A 16,085-nucleotide genomic window follows, 5' to 3' on the forward strand; every position below is an offset into this window, starting at 1 on the left:
CAGCACACTTTTTCACTGATCAGTTCCATGAAAAAGCTCAAAGAGCCTATACATACATTACTGACTTCCAGAATATTTTTGTTTGAATGTCATGCACAATAAAAAGAAGATGAAAGGATGGGTACACACTTCTGTATCGCGTAATTGTGGATTTCAAAACATCCAAAACAGGCGGTTTACTCGCGTCTAATAACTGAGCGTGCTATATCAATCAACACTGGTACAATTCCATATAAGAAAGTAGTAGTAAAATAATTTTATTTTAAAGCGGTGCTTTAGCATCTAAGGCCATTTACACCTCTAAAGAGGGCAGTAACAATAATAAATTTACATGGAAATATCAGTAAAAATACAAAAGAGTTGAGGGGAAAAGTTAAATTTTGAGATTAGTGGAGCGCATAAATTCAAAAAGTTTCACAGGATGAGTATTCAGAAGTAAATTTTTAAGAGAGGGTAAGGGGTAGGGAAAAAAACGTTTTCGGATATCAAAGAAAGAAAGAAAGAAAGAAAGTAGTAGTAGTAGTAATATAATTTTATTTTAGTAGTAGTAATATAATTTTATTTTAAAGCGGTGCTTTAGCATCTAAGGCAAGCGGTGCAAGAAAGAAAGAAAGTAGTAGTAGTAAAATAATTTTATTTTAAAGTAGTAGTAGTAAAATAATTTTATTTTAAAGCGGTGCTTTAGCATCTAAGGCCATTTACACCTCTAAAGAGGGCAGTAACAATAATAAATTTACAAAGCGGTAGTAGTAGTAAAATAATTTTATTTTAAAGCGGTGCTTTAGCATCTAAGGCCATTTACACCTCTGCTTAAAGAAAGAAAGAAAGAAAGAAATTTATAAAATTCTCAAAGAGTCAGGTACTCATTAGGATTTAACCCTTAGATGTTCATTGCCCAATGTAGGTCAAATTGACTCGAGGCTTGCAGTGACGAAGCGTGAACGATTGGCTATCGATATTTCCCCATTTGAAGCTATGGTGAAGAATCGATTATTGAGGTGTTCGTTGCGAACAACCTGTTTATCGATCCTTTTCTATAGGTTTAAACGGCAGATCAATCGATATACCGCAAAGCACGCCACGCCACAGGAGGTTTGCTAAAAACACGTGCCCCGAGGGTCATACGGGGCCGGTGCATACGAGCTTTAGATGTAGGTCTACAATTATATCCTAAAAAAGAATCAAATACGTCAAATTGAAAAATGGGAAATAATCTAGTGTTGACACAACAAAAGATAGGAGAGACGTAATCGGACCTCGTTCTTTAACTTTTTCTCCCGAATCTGAGATACATCTCATTAGCAGCAAAGAGCGGAACATTGCATGTTTATGCCGCGTGCCATCGCGCCTTCAATTTTGCAGATGCAGCACGGACATCCATCAGGTACGAATAGTTGTATCTCTGCGCCGTCATCATCAACGCGCGTTAAGGAGTCACTTATTTTTGAAATTTGAGGAAAGTGAAGGTTAAGTGTGCTTAAAATTTGATATGATGTGTCCGAATCATCAATTATTTTGACCCTAAAGAAATGCTTAGAGACCTTTACACTGCTCTAAAGTGTGTACGCCTAAAAATTGGTATTTGGCGAGAGTTGTGTCGTCTCAATTATTTGTTTTATTTAATTTAATTTAAAATAATTTAATTTAATTTAATTTAATTTAATTTAATTGTGATTTATTTCATTTATTTTGTTTATTTTATTTATTTATTTATTTTTTACGACTGCCCCTAGAAATCCCAAGTCGGGTCAAATTGACCCGAGTTTCTCCTCGGCGGGTTACGTAAGGCGGATTAAAAGGGGGGAAGGGTGAGCAAGCGCCAATAAGTTACCAACTTGGGATAACCCGAATTGGACTCCGCGTTTAAAGAAGTATTGGACACCTAAGGATTAAACGGGATAGTGACGTCCCACGTCCCACTCTAGTACGGTCATGCATACATAGAATAAATTCAAAATCGTGTGTTCTAATTTATGCGAGGAATATCAGTTGATTGTTTTCAAAGGGCAGTCTCAACAAAAATCTAGCATATCCAAAAACAGTAACCAGCACAAGAAAAATCAATGTAACTTTCATGTTATGCAAAGTTTCCGGTCCGGGATACTCGATCCTACGTGGCAACTGGGCCTGAACTCGTGTTTGGGAAGTGAGCTTATGAAGTTAGCTCCGAAATCTTCGAGATTGATGCGGAGAGGAGCGTGTAAGGACGATCATTCTATTTACATCAAAGGGCTTCCCCTCCGAAGGAAAACATATTACGCGAAAACCGAACGCTTTTTTCAAAAGTAAAATGTCTTCAAATGAAAACTTCTAGAATAAGATACGCGGAATGTGTATTGCAAACGATGCAACAAAGAAAATATATGTTTAAAATTCAGAGCTCTGCAACCCTCGGCCGGTTCCCACACGGAAAAAATGATATCGCTGATTTAAAAAATTCGTAGTCAAAGGAGTATCCGACATGTTTCAATGTAGATCTCACGATGAAAAAGTGCTAATTCAACCACCACCGTAGTTCAACTATCTCTCCACTTTTGTAAAATGCACATTTGAAACATGTCGAACATACTTTTTTTATTAACAATTTAATCGTTAAATCATTAATCCATTTTTTCCCAAGGTAGATTTACACAGGTATGGACAGAACTAAACAACTGGCCTCTGATTGGCTCTCCAGAGGCCCCTTAACTTCCGCCATTTTGTATGTTTTGATTATTTTGATTTATTATGTTCGGTTTATCGTTTGTCAAAATTTCGTGGGATTTTTTACACAATTTTGATAATGCGATATTAATTTTAACGTTTAAACGCACAAACGTTTGAATGTTAATTTGATTGTAATTTAATTAAAAAACGGGCCCCTTAACCTAAGTCACGTAGTCATGTGACACGTACTGAGGCTCATGGGAAATTTTCAACTTGTCCATACCTGTGTAAATCTACATTGATTTTTTCCTGTGTAGTTCATCGTTGAATTTCTCTACCACTTCTCCACTTGGGAAGTTTGTTTTTTCTTTCGTTTCGTTCATTAATTTCTCCTCCCCTTGAGTTCTCTGAGTAAAACGCTGGTACGTTTCTCAGAGCCGAGAGGAATGATCTCTATTTTAACGTGTAATCTACGGGGGAGCAGGAAAATGTATCACTACTGTGTAGGTATAATAAATACTCGTTCCCTTAATCACGAATCATTATTTTCCTTTTTAGTCGTGCCCCATAGCGAGTATTCCACTCAAACCTCTTTTGGGCCTGGGAATTTGACATCATTCATAAAGATTTTCATCTTCGTATCCTGCTGACATTGAACATGCCAAGTCCATTAAAGGATGGAGTCTCTTATTTTTCATTCACTAAGCTTTTTACCTCCATCCCTTACTCTGCTCTTTAGACTCGGTACACTTTTGTTGAAACTACAGCTTTGTAACAATTTGCAAACCCATGGGTAAACGTGTTTTTGGGTAAATGAACAAGAATTCTAGGTAACATAAAGATCTAAAAATACGTAATCCAAATATTTTGATTTTGTAATTGTAATAAAAAATATACTTTCTCTACTTTAAAATATCCGTGAAAAGGTCATCTTTTTCAATTTCCAAAATCAGTTTGTAAATTTAAATATTTACTGATTAGGATTAGAAGCATCTTCTTACAATCGTAGGGTTGAGATTAAGGTTTAAAAATAGCTTAACTCAAATATTAATAACTTTAAATGGGGGGGGGGGGAGTGCAGTGCATAGCACTGAAGGTACAAAAACTGAACTCATACAATTTTGAATTCGGTAAAATGTACTTTTGGTGAAATTAAAGCGGGAAAAACTATAACATGAGCTTTTCTACTCGATTAAGTATAATTTTTAGTACAAAATTCGTTAAGGAACCACTATATAGAGCAGTAACTTCGTTTACGAGATCCGATTGAATCGCAATATGATGTGAATTCATTACCGAACCAAATGAACAACGTGGGTACACTGCTGGAAACAGCTATTGCTAATTCAAATCTGCTCACATATATGGCAGAACGAGTATATGAAAGAAAAATAGCCGAAAAGAGAGTTGCTGATTTATAACATACGACTGCTATTTAAACTGCAATGAAGAAGACCAGACTGATGCAAGCAACTACAAGTATCAATGCTCTCAGGTAGTTTTCTTTGCCTACTGTGGTTATTGAAGGCAACATGGCCCCCACGCGGGAAGCTGTAAGCACCATAAATAGACCAATAGGTACGTCTAAATCTAAGCTATGAAAGTAGTTAGTCTATAGCTTAACTTAGAAATCACGTGGGTTTCGCGGCTAACAACGAAACCGTTACACGCGAAAGTCTCTGAAATAAACCCCCTCATGGCCGTACATCTAAAACAGCAATTACGTTTTGCTAATAACTGGGATTTATCCAACACTTGCGTAAACAGCAAATCAACCACTCGCTATTTTAGCATTTCGATATTTGTGACGAGTCAGGCAAAACGTGCTCCGATGAGGAGGGGGGAACGAGCGGGGAAGTTAACCACAACACGGCTTAGAGACGTTAATTCTGAATCAAGTAGGCTTGAAAACCCCCAAAAATAGACTCCCCGGCAGCAATTTAATGTTCGAGGACGAAAAATGAAATTTTCGAGGAAACCGTTTTTAAATTTTACTGGCGCTGCTGCCAGTCTAAAGGACGATTAACCTCAAATGCTAATAACGTAAAGTCTCTTGGATCCAGAGTCCAAATCCTTAGAAAAGACGAGAAAAAATTCTCTTCGGTGAATCGGATTTTGCTTAAATCGAGAGCCAAGCCTCTTAATTCAAGCGGATTTTCTTTTGATTAAAGCAAGAATCCGATTGAATCTAGAGTATTTTTTCTTGCAAAATTTTTTAAGAAGATCCAAGAGACTTTTTTCCCGTGATGCACCTGGAAAGTAACTGAGTAAACGCTAATTTTTATTTTGGCTAACGTTTACTTTACAAAGAAGTCTTATAGAATGACTCCTGACCTCTTTACCGCTCTTTTGAATTTGTTTCATCCATGGAGATACTACTGGGGATTTAGCGTCAACTGTATCGAAAAGAAGTGACTCTTCAAGAGGGGTGAGGATTGACAAACAATTGATTTAAGTAATGATAAAAGAAGGAGGAGATGGTGAGAAAAGGGAGAGGACATCATTCAGAGGCAATTGTTTGATTTTTTACGAGGGTGAGGGGCTTAAAAAAACTCGGAATGAATTAGCATCCCATTTCCTCCGCCGGTTGAGTCCTCTTTGTTTAGGCCGAAAGCTCAATAGAAATCCCTCCGTTGCCAAATTTCGTATTCAAAGAATGTATCTACCTACTTTCGCCTACAAACTTGTTTGATTAATGTCGCGGGCATGCCGTGACAGGTATTTAAAAAGTATCGATAGACTCTTGTGAGGGGCACTATTCTGCCATGTTAAGGAAGAACGCCGTATGAACATTCGAGAGTTGCCAAGTTTCCTACGATAAAATGTTTATTTTTGAGGAAAACTGTGAATATTTTTCATTGAAATTTTCTGACACTTTAGATCAAATTACAAACACAATTATCAATCAAGAACACCAAAACACTAAACACTAACCAGAACACGTCTCTTCTATTGTGTCGCTCACATAACCCTTGAAGGACCATCACGAAGGAGACGAACGGAAACAATATGAAAATACAGCGAGAGAAACGACGCGCGTCGACAACGGCGCAGAGATACAACTATTCGTGCTCGATGGATGTCCGTGTTGCGTCTGCAAAATTGAAGGCGCGATGGCGCAAGGTGAGAACTCGCAATTCTCCACTCTGCACCACCAATGCATAGAGTACATAGAGTCGTAATGTAATTGGGAGAGCTGGCGCCACTTTTAAGCATTTTCCAAGTCCCGAATTCCGAGACTCCTGTGTGACGCCGGGTCACTTTTTCGATACATAATCGATTGTTTGCGATACACGGGTACCCGGCCATCCGATGACAACAACAACAACAACAACAGAGGAGATAGGAATTACCACGTATTCCACACCGCCATTTTGGATCGAAAATGTATCGAAAAAGCGACCCGAACTCGGCGCACACCGGGCTCGGAATTCGTCGAGCAGAACATGGCGCCAGCTCTCCCATTTACATTACGACTCTATGTACTCTATGCACCAATGAGGTGTATCTAAGATTTGGGAGCGAGGTTACGTCCCTTCTAGAGTCCCTTTATACTGAGAGTAAAGACAATTAATACGAATCCTGATTGGTTCTCGTGTTTTGGGCCTCCACATTGTCACAAACGGGAATAAAGATTACTTTTTCACCGATTGCAAAGATTATAAAACTAGAATGGACCGGGGAATAACGGGTTTGGCGAGGAACAAACGGAGCGAGAGAAGGAACGGAGAAAAGAATTCGAGAATGAGCCGATCAAAGATTACGAAAAACTATCAATTTGTGTAATCTTCATTCCCGTTTATGACTCCATGAGGGGGTTGTCTTGACTCTCAGTATAAAGGGACTCTAGCGTAGAGCGGAACATAAGTGAATTCTTCGCAAGAGATCCCAGAGACAGCGATAATAATAAAAAATAGATAATTGAAAAACTAGCGCATTTTTTAATGAGCATGAGCACCTGGAAAATGCTCGGCTCATGGGCCCTCCTTGAGTGGAAATAGCCTGAAAGCAGGTGGCTCAGCGGGGAATTTATTAAAGTCAGCCGGGCTGATGAGCGCATCCGGTTTTCATTAATAATTAAGTCGGAGTTTTAATTAAAAACTTTCCCCGACCAACGTGAAACTTCACGAGATGCGAATGACACGGTGGTCATTGTTTCGCAGCGCGGGGCCGGGGCGCGTGGCAGCTAGCTTCACCTCGGGCCACCGCGAATTTCAATAAAGGTGATTTAAATGAGCAAAAGTGCCGTGGATCCTTGGGCGGGCCTTTATCTACTTTCGTCGCCGGAAACTTCCGCTCGCAGCTTAGATCGCAGTTAAAAACTCCCGCCGCCCAGGGTCGGGTCAAAGTTATAACACCGAATAGTTGGATGACATTCCTTGGAACCGATGGCGATTCTTGGAAGTTAACGACTCAGGGCTTCGCCCGTTTCGCCGCGGATTAAAATCGTAGCTCCCTCGACGGAAGATCGTGACTTTTCAGCGCTGTTAAAACTCACAAGTTGCATTTTCATCGAGGAACTGTTAGGTATTTCTAATTGAAAATTTCGTTGAATTTTCTCTTTCTACTAGGTAAACTTCAGTAAAATTTTGGACGCGATTGAGGCACCATCACGAAGGAGACAAACGAAAACAATCACAAAACGAAAATACAGCAAGAGAAACGACTCGCGTCGATGACGGCGCAGAGATACAACTATTCGTACTCGATGGATGTCCGTGTTGCGTCTGCAAAATTGAAGGCGCGAAGGCGCGAGTGAGAACCCGCGATTCTCCGCTCTGCACTACCGATGAGGTGATGGTTTCGCCCGTTTCGCCGCGGATTAAAATCGTAGTTCCCTCGACGAAAGATCGTGACTTTTCAGCGCTGTTGAAACTCGCAGTTGCATTTTCATCGAGGAACTGTTAGGTATTTCTAATTGAAAATTTCTTTGATTTTTCTCGTGCTGCTAGGTAAACTTCGGTAAAATTTTGGACGCATAATGCAGTCATACTTTCGAGAAAAGAATGAACAGTTCGGGCGAATTCACCGCGGTGGGTTTGGTTGAAGTTTTTAACTTATTGCCAACCTCCGTTACAGCAAAACGAAATTCCCTCCGGGCGACGGTGCACTTACCACATTTGGTTTTACTGTTGGCAGCAATGACGATCACATCCAAAATTCTCGAACCAGGTTGAATCTCGAAAGGTGGGTCGAAAAGTGGATGGATGCAAACGTTAGCAAAAATTAATTTCAGTAGAGCGTTTTTCTCCTTTGATTTGCAATCCTGCCGATCTGGTCGAATACGTCGACCGAATCCATTTGCTAAAATTCCCCCTTTTGAGTCAATTTTTTGGCCTTGGAATGGTGATAGGTTTGAGTACCTGCTAGAGCGACGATAACGAGACTCCTTAAAAATAAATTTAAAGTACAATCAAAATGTTCCTAGTCCTCAAGTATTGATTTTTTTTTTTTTCAAAACTCTGTGAACGTAGGTTGATAAATATAATCTGCCTCATTTCGGAGCAACTCTGGCCACCCGAAAATTTCAGCACAGGCATACAACACCGCCAACACCTGCCGGTAGTTGGCTGAGGAAGCGATACTTTGGCTCATTTTATGAGCAGCTGGGTATTCACCTTATTACTTTTCTTTCATCCTCCTCGAGTGCTGGTGCCGAACTTTTTTTGCACTCAAAAAATTATTTACCTCCCTTCAAAATGAGTCCCGATATGAAATTTAAAAAGAAATATCGGGGAGGAGGAAGAAAAGAAATAAGAAAAAGAAAATTTAACAGAAATAATTTGAACCAATCATGACTTGGATCGAGCAGCTAATCAGCTGGGAGTGGTTTTGAATCCAACTAGTAGTAAACTTCCTCCTGTGAAAACTTGAAAGTCGAGAAGACTGTTTGAAACATGAATAGAGCGTAGAACTATGTCCTTATCATTAGGTCTCATGAGGAATAAAAGAGGTTGTTCCAAAAACGCCGATTTTGCCCCCCCCCCCTGGATTTGGCCCAAACTTTGCTCAGATGTTGTACTAAGTGACCCCGATGCTTGGGCAAAATTTCAGTCCCCTCGGATAATTAGGGGGGAGGGGGCAGGGGTGCAAAGTTGCAATTTTTTTAAAACTTTAAAAATCGATATCTCGCGAACGGTTTTAGTGTAAGTGTTGCGGTTTGCGCTAAAAAACGTCAAAAAATATTCTCTACAAGAATATTAATGCTGTTTGCAAGGTTGCGTAATTTATCGCGGTCATAAATCGATTTTTTCGATTTTGAAGGTTCGACTTTTTTTCGTTTTTCGTCTCTCCTCTCTTTTGAATCGTTGCTACGTGAATAAAAACCTGTTGAGGTGATTCTTCATGAAATTCTGCATCTACCACACTTTGTTTGATCTTGGGGAAACGATTCGTTCGTGAGTTATAGCGATTTTTCTGCGTGTTATCGGTTACGCGCGGGCGGCTTATCGGCGGCGCTCCATCCCGCGCGGGCAAGGCAGAGGTTGTTTCACCGCTAGGGCCTTATATTCATGCTGTAGGCTGTAATTATCGATATTTTCTCCTCCCCCCACCCTTCCCCTGCAATAAATATTTGTTTAATACTTCGTTATACAGGGTATCCCAGACCACCCGTAACAGGTCTTTTTCTCGGTTGGTTTAGGTAGTACGAAGTGGGGGGCCGCAGGATTGAATAGGGAATTGACCCCAAGGAATCCGAATTTCACGATCCCGAAACCCCCCATGCCCCCCTTGGGAGGTAAAGAGGGGGTCACGATCCCCAAAGTCGGGAGACATTGTGCCTCCCCCTTTTACCCCCGAGGGTGGCTAGGGGGGCATCGGGACCATGAAATTCGGATTCCTTGGGGTCAATTCCCTATTCAATCCTGCGGCCCCCCACTTCGTACTACCTAAACCAACCGAGAAAAAGACCTGTTACGGGTGGTCTGGGATACCCTGTATAACGAAGTATTAAACAAATATTTATTGCAGGGGAAGGGTGGGGGGAGGAGAAAATATCGATAATTACAGCCTACAGCATGAATATAAGGCCCTAGCGGTGAAACAACCTCTGCCTTGCCCGCGCGGGATGGAGCGCCGCCGATAAGCCGCCCGCGCGTAACCGATAACGCGCAGAAAAATCGCTATAACTCACGAACGAATCGTTTCCCCAAGATCAAACAAAGTGTGGTAGATGCAGAATTTCATGAAGAATCACCTCAACAGGTTTTTATTCACGTAGCAACGATTCAAAAGAGAGGAGAGACGAAAAACGAAAAAAAGTCGAACCTTCAAAATCGAAAAAATCGATTTATGACCGCGATAAATTACGCAACCTTGCAAACAGCATTAATATTCTTGTAGAGAATATTTTTTGACGTTTTTTAGCGCAAACCGCAACACTTACACTAAAACCGTTCGCGAGATATCGATTTTTAAAGTTTTAAAAAAATTGCAACTTTGCACCCCTGCCCCCTCCCCCCTAATTATCCGAGGGGACTGAAATTTTGCCCAAGCATCGGGGTCACTTAGTACAACATCTGAGCAAAGTTTGGGCCAAATCCAGGGGGGGGGGGGCCAAAATCGGCGTTTTTGGAACAACCTCTTTCAGATATCTTTTTCTCGGCTCAAATTTAATGCGACTAAATTGTAATTAATATAATAATTGTATAAATAATAATAATTAAAAATGGTACACTTGAGATTAATAAGACTATAGAAATTCCTAAAAAAAATTTAAATTCGTCAAAATTTTCTAATTTTCTGTATCGATCTAAATATTTTTCTTCAAAAATTCACCATCTAAATCAAACTGAAGCAAGCGAATGAAAAGCAATTTAACGAGTGTCAAAAAAGAGTTAGTGTCCTTATTCAGGAGATAGACAAGTTCTGCAAAAGAATCAGTTCACGCTTTACAGGAAGTACAAAGAGAAAGAACATGTCGAACTAAGCCTCGAACTGTGCATTGTTTATTACTGCCTGGTTGTTGCTATTTTTGGGATTAATTCGTATGAGCACGTCGTTTTCGAGGTCGCTCCGCAGTGATAGAATGGAAGACGTCCTGAGGTGATAGACACACTGCTAAAACGTGGCAACAATGACTCTGAAACTTGTATTTCTTCGGGTGACCTCATGCGCGAAAACTTGATGCATTGTTAATGATATCGGCTCATTGTGCAGAGCAGTGGTGGTGAACAAGAATGTACACCAAGACTATAGTAGAGCGAGGCTGGAGCTCCTACTTTGCACATGTGACGTCATTCGGTGGAAGAAATTATCCTTTCAATTCGGATGTAAATCCTGGTTCCCAGTTTCACGCAAGAGTCATTAAAGTAATTAGTTCTGGGCTCCATTGTATGGAGGAAGCAGTAAATCTCAACTTTCGTCGTGTCGGGTCGATCCTTGGCAAGCGGTGACTCGCCAACCCGGGCCCCGAACCGAAACCCCCGAACGAAATACCCCGATCTGACAGGGAAACCACCTATTGAGAGCTCTAATAATGGGAATTTCCGACCAATCCCGTTCATCGTCCCTCGCAACCTGTGCCCCGCATTGTTTTCTATAACACTACCTACGGTTCCTCTTCGGAGTCTATCAAGTTTTTCCAATGAGAAGCTTTTCAAGGATTTCTTTATTTTGTTACATATACGTGCGTCAACACTCTCGGAGCTTAATCGCCTACCTACTCATACCGTTTCATTCCCGAAGGCTGAAAGTTGAGCTGAAATTAAAGCATCCACGCTTTTTTGGCTTTCTAATTAGCCAGATTCGATGTTGGTCGAGTCATCAATGATTTCAGCGAGAGGTTCAACCTTTCGTTTGCCGCCACAAAAAGTTTCCAAAATTATAAAGTTTTTTTCAGTGCTCCAATTTCCCGGAACTAGTTCCGAATTTCGGAACATATGAGATTTTTCTGAATTTTTCCCACAACTTTTGAAATTCCCGGAATGTCTCGGATCTTTTGCATTTTCCGGAATTTTGTCGGAAATTTTGAAAAAATCTAAAAAAAATCCCGGAACTTTTAACGGTCATGGTAAGGGAGAAATGGGAACAGGAAAGTTCCGAATCCTGGAACAATTGACAAACATAGAATGGGAGCACCGGTGTTTTTTTTTTTTTTTTTTTTTTTTTTTTTTTTTTTTAAATTTTGCTGGTGAAATTTCCAAACCACGCATCTCGATTTGTGAAGTTGCAGACTTTCCGTCATACTTTGTTTTTTAAATGGAGAACTAAAATGCCACATCTTAAAAACATGCCTTGATATTTCTTCTCTGTGTAAGGCCAATTCTAAGAAATACTCGAGGCATGAAATTGATTTGTTTTTCTTTAAAAAATAAAGCAAGAGAGGAGATTTTTAAACATCGCAAGCGAGATACGTAGCTCAGATGTTTCACCGTCGATTTATTCCGTGGATGTTACCTTCTATCCTACGTGAGAGCACGATTAAAATGAGACTACCCTCTTGAAAAGTGGTTGCATCGTATATTATATAAGTTAATTTAAAGTGTCAAGAAAGGCGTCTCCAGAATTACAATACCCCGCATGCTGATGATGCAACTGACCAAACACGTTTTCCTCAATGCTGCAAATTTCCTGTCACATTCTACTGATTTAAGTAACGATCACCACTAACCAGTCATAAATATTGCACCGAGTTTCTCGTAATTTGCTCACGTTTTTTCAATGATATTCCCTAAAATTTCTTACAAATATGTTATTATTCTATTCCATTGAAAAAATAAAATAAAATTGATAGACGTTATTAAAACACGGAAAATATAATAAGTGAGTAATTTTAGCTATTTTTTCATTCGATATGCAACAAGACAACTTTTTCTTGGGTCATGTGCCACCTCATGCAATCTCATGAGATGAGAATATTTTCCGTATAAACAGGGGAATGAGTATTTCACATAAAAGTTTACGTATGCCACTACAGCCAACGCATTTTATTCATGTGAGTGACAATAGGTAAACTTGACAGTTCATGTCACGCAGCGAAAAACTCCCACCGGTTAAGTGAAAATGAAAATTATCTTCACGTGCAAAAATGAATGAATGGTTCGTCGATGATACCTATTGTGCGTGAGTACATGAAATTATATCTCTGGGAACAGAGGCTTGGCATTTGACATACACAACCCTCTTATACATATCTGAATCCAGGAGGAGATAAAGTATACAGTGAGTGAGGGTAGTGCCATGAGTTCATGTTGCCAACTTGATGGACACGGAAAAAAAAAATTAGCACGGAGCTTACAGCTTGTAGGGCTGGACCCTGAAGCTATAAAGCTCAGCACTCCTGCCTTTAATTGGCGCTATTTTTACCTAAAATGTTAGGGCTCAGCACTTAGTTATTTTTCCCGTGAAAATAAAAATAAACGACATTGAAAAAAAAAGGTACGGGCTATATAGACATACCGTCTGTTCCGGGCTCAAAGACCCGAAATTACGGTTGCTGGAGCCGTATCTTCGATTGCTCCGGGTGCTACGTCCGGAACTTCTGGCCTCTGAACCCGGAACGCGGAAGGTATATCTATATAGCCCGTAAGTGCGGCTTCCAGGGCCGGAGTTTTTTTCAGTGGAGTAGATGTCTCCTGTGATGTAATAACCAAAAGTTTTAGCGGAATTATTCAGTGCAAATTGTCCTCTCCACCAATTGGCAAACCAGTTGGACTAAATCATGGATCGCATTGATGTGATGTGTGACGTCATCCACTACATTTTTCGAATTATGATCAATTTATTGATATTGGAGGCGAAAACTTGGTGTTTTTCTAGGTCCAATTATTTTCGTGCATCCAACCAAAGCACGATTCTTCAACGTACGCAACTAGCACATTGCATACTAAGAGAAAATTTCGGCCTAATGAACCGGAAATGTGTTGTATATTGGCTGCACAATTCGGTTCATGATTGTAAGCGCACCTACCAGTTCTAGTGACCGAAAAAAGATCTTTCTACAGTTCAGTTCTTTCTACCGAACCATGCTTACGGTTTTGTTTGGTTTTACAGCTTGGTTATATGAACCGAGAATTACGGTTACTCAAACCGAATGGTGCGGCCGATATACGGACCGCGTTTAGCGGAAAGGAGCAAAAAAACATCAGCTTTGGCCACTTTTTACTAAGAAATTTGATTTTTTACAAGAGAACGTTTGTGCGGATTACCTAGAAATTTGTCAAGGAATTTGCCTCGCACTATGCAGAAAATTCACTGAAATTTGCAACAACAGTTCATGTCATAAGTTAAATTGCCCAATTAAATTCGGCAATAGCTGATGTAGCTTGGTTCCTTTCTGCTTGGCGCAATCCATATCGACGGTGTAAGTCCGCAATCACAGATCTCGTTCGCGGTGTCTGAACATATCCGCCTCTAAGCTATTTTTTAAAGGAGAACATATTGACATCATTCCTTGTAGTTTTTGCAGAATTTTCTTCGCACGGTGAAGAAAAATAAAGAATGCCGTTGAGTAGTTTTCCGTTTAAAGTTTCAATAAAGTATGACAGGAAGCCTGCGACGCCGACGTCGCAAACCGAGTTATGTGACGAGATATGTAAGAGATATGTAAAACGCCGCACTCCAATTCTTAGGACCGATTTTTTTTTTTTTTTTTTTTTTTTTTTTTTTTTTTTTTTTTTTACAGTGCAATAGAGAATCCGTTTCGTTTGGACCGCTATCAACGGGGCCTTTGCGGAAGGGAAGTGGGAAATTCCCCTGTTTTCCGCCCCTCCGAAAAGCAAGCCGCTCACGTTTTTCGATGAGCGAAATTGATGGAGGGTCGGGATGTGTGGATGTTACAAATACGAGGGGCAAAGTGGGCACAATGAATTATTTTACAAGTCATGCATAGAAATAGATTCTCAGGCGCACTTGGCTGCGTTGCGGGTTGCCGGTTGCGGGCGGGACGGCGCGCGTTGGAGTGGTGGTCCATGATCCGCGGATCCGTGGACGTTGCCGTGGGTGGCTGTTGCGTGTCGCCTGTCGCGTCGCGTCGCGTCGCACAGTGGATCGAGTCAATTAGAGAGATCAGACCTAAAATTTTTGTCAAAAACTCCGAATTTTGATGTTTATTTCGTTACATTTCACATTATGAGGGGTGCTTAAAGAAGAAAATTTCACAAGGAAACCAATGGAATCACTTTTAGAACCTCAAAATTTTGTATAAATAGAGTTATAAGTTTCAAAGTTTCCAAATTTTGTCCGACCTCTCCTATTAACTCGATCCACCGTGTGGCTGTGCCACTGCCGTCCGAAGATGACAACTCTGCTTCCGGCGCACAGTGGATCGAGTCAATCAGAGAGGTCTGACATGACATGTTTGACTAAAACTGCAAATTTTGATGTTTAATTCATCACATTTTAAAGTTCAATGGGTGTTTCTGAAAGAAAATCTCGCGAGAAAACCAACCAAGTCACTTTTAGAATCTCAAAGCTTTGTATAAACGGAGTTATACGGGTTTAAAGTGTAAACATAAAGAGTCAATCAGAGAGGTCGGACAAGACATTTTTGACTAAAACTGCAAATTTTGATGTTTGTTTCATCACATTTTAAAGTTCAAGGGGTGTTTCTGAAAGATGATTTCACGAGAAAACCAACGGAGTCACTTGTAGAATCTCAAAGTTTTGTATAAACGGAGTTATAAGGGTTTAAAGTGTCAACATTTTGTCCGACCTCTCCTATCGACTGGATCCACTGTGCGGCCGTGCCACTGCCGTCACTTGACGCACGAGGCACGACAAAACTCACCTGTCAATCTCACACTCGGCTCGCGTATGCTCATTCACTCTCGTCACAACCGCACAACGAGACGCCTAATAACATCCTGCACGCAGTGACGTCATTTACGTCCGACCAAAGGTTAATGCGGAGCCCGTTTCGCTTTAACATTTGTTCACTCCACCTCGCACCCTCAATCACTCCCACGGGTGCTACATCGAGCCACGCACCAGCGGTGCTCAAACTGGAAAAAAATTACGTAACGCGGGTCTAATGGTGCCTCAAAATCCCTGCTCATCACTCATCTCGAGAAACAAGTGTCTCTCATATCATTAGGGCTCTCAATGAAAAAAAGGGGGAAACTTGTTTTGAAAATTAAACCGAATTTACAGCATGACTGCGGTGAGATTTTATCCTTTCAGTGGTTGGCGGATAAACGCATTCGCACACTTGTACCCTAATACTGCCGTGCTAAGGAAGAACGCCATATGATCCTTCAGACGTTGCCAAGTCTCCTCAAATAAAAACCGAATTTACTAGAAAAATTGTTAATATTATTTTCCAGAGTTTTCAGACAATTTTTTACGCAATTTAATGTAAAACATCAATTCCCGGTAACTTTGCCATTTTATCTCGGTAATTCTACAACAGTCGATAAAAAATATTGGCGTTTTTACCAAGGTCCAGTAAGATTACCGAGAAAGTTCAATAATTTTACCGAGATTCTCGGTAAAATTAC

Source organism: Bemisia tabaci, chromosome 7, assembly GCF_918797505.1.
Source record: "Bemisia tabaci chromosome 7, PGI_BMITA_v3".
NCBI classification, from domain to species: domain Eukaryota; kingdom Metazoa; phylum Arthropoda; class Insecta; order Hemiptera; family Aleyrodidae; genus Bemisia; species Bemisia tabaci.